The sequence below is a fragment of the Sceloporus undulatus genome, chromosome 2, assembly GCF_019175285.1.
Source record: "Sceloporus undulatus isolate JIND9_A2432 ecotype Alabama chromosome 2, SceUnd_v1.1, whole genome shotgun sequence".
Classification (NCBI taxonomy): domain Eukaryota; kingdom Metazoa; phylum Chordata; class Lepidosauria; order Squamata; family Phrynosomatidae; genus Sceloporus; species Sceloporus undulatus.
Genome location: NC_056523.1, coordinates 131,902,162 through 131,906,317, shown reverse-complemented (window position 1 = coordinate 131,906,317; position 4,156 = coordinate 131,902,162). Strand labels below are relative to the sequence as shown.

General features: G+C 48.4%; 1 protein-coding gene and 1 long non-coding RNA gene across 6 annotated transcripts in view; one reads left to right on the top strand and one right to left on the bottom strand.

The window, feature by feature from the left end:
- The window catches only part of LOC121921007, a 3,828-nt gene extending 1,711 nt beyond the window's left edge, over positions 1-2,117 (top strand). Inside the window, exon 3 of the long non-coding RNA XR_006101819.1 lies at positions 1,988-2,117. This is a non-coding gene — a long non-coding RNA (uncharacterized LOC121921007). The remainder of the gene's footprint in view (positions 1-1,987) is intronic.
- Positions 1-4,156, bottom strand: part of B3GNTL1 (UDP-GlcNAc:betaGal beta-1,3-N-acetylglucosaminyltransferase like 1) — a 325,750-nt gene that overhangs the window by 281,882 nt on the left and 39,712 nt on the right. The window lies entirely within an intron of this gene.

Sequence of the window (4,156 nt, the reverse complement as noted above, 5' to 3'; positions counted from 1 at the left end):
CATTTGAAAATGTTGTCCTCATTTGTCCGCATTTTTATTTATTTATTTATTTTTAAAATTAAATTTATTTTTTTTTTTTTTTTTACTTCGGGCCACCCCTTTGTCCTAGGACCAACCCGGCCCCCGACTCAAAAGGGTGTGCCGATCCCTGACTTAAATCTTATATTTGCTGATAAGTCAAAATACCGTAGTTTCCCCGGCGTAGAAGACGACTGTGGCGTAGAAGAGACGACCCCCAACTTTTCCAGTTAAAATAGAGAGTTTGGGATAGACTCACCATAGAAGAACTACCCCTCTTTCCAAAACGCACACCAAGAAAAATAATAAAACATCAGATGTTGATTTCATATGGTTTTAATTCAAATGACGGCAGGTACTTAAACAGGAAACCTTGTGTAGACAAAGCCTGCTTGGATTGGTCAGCTCTCAGGCCTGCCCGCCCCTCCTGTCTCCAAGACTATCAAGCTATAGCTGCTTTCATAGGATCGCCGCAGACGGTGGGGATTTGCCGCACCTTGTTTTGAGCTCCCCCCAAAAAACCATAGGCGGAGGCCAGCAGATTCTCAGGTCTCCGTCTCGAAGTTTTAGCACCTGCCCTATAATATACACCCGGCGTATAAGACACCCCCAACTGTTTGAGAGATCTTCCTGGGTTAAAAAGAGTCGTATACGCCAGAAAATAACATTGGAGGGCACTTTTCAAAATAAAAAATGGAGGACACGTGAAAAATTTGCTGTTTTTTAAAAAAATGTTAAGATTAATGCATGTTTCTGAGGCTTCTATAGACAATTGCCCCACCATGTCCCTCGCGCGAGACGTCAAAGGCCCTGGCGGCAATTGGCGGCAGGACCGGGCTGGGGCTGGTCCCAAGGCCTCGCCGGGCCGCATCCGGCCTACGGGCCACAGGTTGCCTACCCCTGAGTTAATTAATATGAAAATCTGATGTGTTGATAAACATTTTTTCCTATGCATTCCCTCTCCTCCTGTTTTAATAATAAAAGAGGGATGAGAAAAATTCCTGAAATTGAGATGCATTTAGGAGTTATTTGGTGTTCTTGCTGGAAGCAGTGTCTCAGTGCTGTGCAGTAATTGCAGAAAACAGATGTTACCAGCTGTGTGACTGTTCTCCTTTACCTCTCCTGTTCCTTGATTCAGCTCACCAACTCAGTATGGAATTATTCAGAATATAATCTTGGTGTCAGTCATGTGGAATGTGTCTGAATATTGACAAGCAATTGATTTTCAGGAAATGTTGCTGTACTTGCACATGTGAGTTTGTTATAAGCTGAAAAAAAATAGTTGATTCAGTACTGCCTCTTCTTGCATGTACATGTAAGACATATATATCATTCATTTGAAGTTGTGGACATTTTTTAAACATCTTGGACCTCATTATGCTTTACAGTATTGCTTTGCCTGCATAATAGGAATTGGTAGCAGTCCCACGTCATGTTAGGCAAATAAACATATCAAAGGAGCAGTATGATTCCTGATCTACATGTGGAGTTAATGGTATTTGCTTGTCCACATCACACATACTGGAAATCTTTAGGAGATTATTGTAAGAGACCTTTTTCATCATTTCTTATTTTAAAACAAAAGAAAACAAAACTAGTTTCATTTGCTTATTTGAGGATATTGTTTATTGATTTCCTTTCATTTGAACTGGATTTTCTGATATTTACCATATGATCTATGAAATGGTCTCTGTTACAATTTTAGCTGTGATAAATGTTCAGATAGGAAGTTCTTGAATGTGAAAAGACCTTGGAAAAGAATTCCTAATACTTAGAACGTTGCCTTTTAATTCAGATTTCAAAGACTTGTTTTCCTCCAGATGTTGGGAGTGCAATGTCCATCTTTTTTTTTAACCATTAGTCATATTGAGTAAGACTGATGGGAACTGAAATTCAGCAACACTTGAAGAGCTATTGGTTCTCCACCATGTCTAATGGAAGAGTTTGTGATTTTCATTTATTTACACAGCATCTATTTAGTCTCGGAGTTTGGCCAGCCATATTTCAGGTTCAGTGCCTTTTGATACAACACTTCCTCCATCTTGAGGGAGAGAGAGGCAGGCTAGCTCCACCAGGCCTGCCTGGAAGAAGACAAGCCCTCCCTTCATCCTCCATCTTGAGGGAGAGAGAGGCAGGCTAGCTCCACCAGGCCTGCCTGGAAGAAGACAAGCCCTCCCTTCATCCTCCATCTTGAGGGAGAGAGAGGCAGGCTAGCTCCACCAGGCCTGCCTGGAAGAAGACAAGCCCTCCCTTCCATCTGTGTGGGAGAGAGAGGCGCTAGCCTCAACAGGACCGCCCTGGAAGAAGACAAGCCTCCTTCATCCTCCATCCGTGGGGAGAGAGAGGCAGGCTAGCTCCACCAGGCCTGCCCTGGAATAAGACAAGCCCCCCTTCAGCCCCATCTTGGTGGGAGAGAGAAGGCAGGCCAGCTCCACCAGTCCGCCGGGGATAAGACAAGCCCCTCCCCTTCAGCCCCATCTTGTGGATATAGAGGCAGGCCTAGCTCCACCAGGCCTGCCCGAAGAAGACAAGCCTCCTTTCATCCTACCATCCTGTGGGAGAAGAGAGGCAGGCTAGCGTCCACCAAGCCTGCCCGGAGAAGACAAGCCCCTCCCTTAAGCCTCCATCGTGTGGGAGAGAGAGGCAGGCTAGCTCCACCAGGGGGCCTTCCTGGAAGAGACAAGCCCTCCCTTCATCATCCAGCCTTGTGGGAGAGAGAGGCAGGCTAGTTCCACCACAGGCCTGCCTGGAAAAAAAGCCCTCCCTTCATCCTCCATCTTGAGGGAGAGAGAGGCAGGCTGCTTCCACAGCCCTCCGGGAAGAAGACAAGCCTCCCTTTTAACCTCCATCTTGTGGGAGAGAGAGGCAGGCTAGCTCCACCAGGCCTGCCTGGAGAAGGACACAGCCCTCCCTTCATCCTCCTTAGTGTGGGTAGAGAGCAGGCTAGCTCCACCATGCCTGCCTGGAAGAGACAGGCCCTCCCTTCATCCTCCATCGTGTTGGGAGAGCGAGGCAGGCTTAGCTCCAACAGCCCTGCCTGGAAGAAGACAGCCCCCCCGTCAGCCTCTCATCTTTGTGGGTCGAGAGAGGCCAGGTAGCTCCACACCAGGCCTGCCTGGAAGAAGACAAGACCGCCTTCATCTCCATCTTGGAAGAAGGCAGGGCTGAGCGTCAACGCAGCCTGCCTGGGAGAAGACAAGCCATCCTTCAAATCATCCATCGTGTGGAGGAGAGAGGCAAGGCTTTTTTTAGATCCACCAGGCTGCCCTGAAGAAGACACCCTCATTTCATTCCTCCATCTGGGTGGGAGAGAAGGCCAGGCTGCTCCACCAAGCCTGCCCGAAGGAGACAAGCCCTCCCTTCATCCTCCATCTTGAGGAGAGAGAGGCAGGCTAGCTCCACCAAGCCCTGCCCGGAAAAGACAAGCCCTCCCTTCATCCTCCATCTTGAGGGAGAGAGAGGCAAGCTAGCTTCCACCAAGCCGGGCCCGGAAGAAAAACAAGCCCTCCCTTCATCCTCCATTCTTGTGGGAGAGAGAGGCAGGCTAGCTCCACCAAGCCTGCCCAAGAAGACAAGCCCTCCCCGTCAATCCTCCATCTTGGTGGGAGAGAGAGGCAGGCTAGCTCCACCAAGCCCCCGGAAAAGAAAAGCCTCCATCTGGTAGGAGAAGCCCTCCCTTCATCACTCCATCTTGTAGGAGAGAGAGGCAGGCGTAGCTCAACCAGGCCTGCCTGGAAGAAGACAAGCCCTCCCTGCGGTTCCATCTGCCTTGTCCATGCCTCCGAGGGAGAAACAACTGCTGGACCTGATCCCTCCCCCCCTCACCATCCTTCTCCTTTTGGTCAGTCTTAGACTGTAAGCCTGCGGGCAGGGAACCACTATTTCCCCTCTGGTTGTAACCGCTTGGATTCCCAGTGATTGGGCCGGTGTATAAATAAATCCTGTTGTAATGTTTCTTACTGTAGTGAAATTGTGCCTTATTTAATTATTTAGCCTTATTGGATGTGTTGCAGGTTTAGATCAGAATAAGGGTGGTATTCATGTGGCCCGTCAGACATGTTGTGGGACTGTAAAACTCCCAGGATTCCCGTTCGATTAGCTGTGCTACCAAGAGATGGTGATAGTTGCAATCCACAAC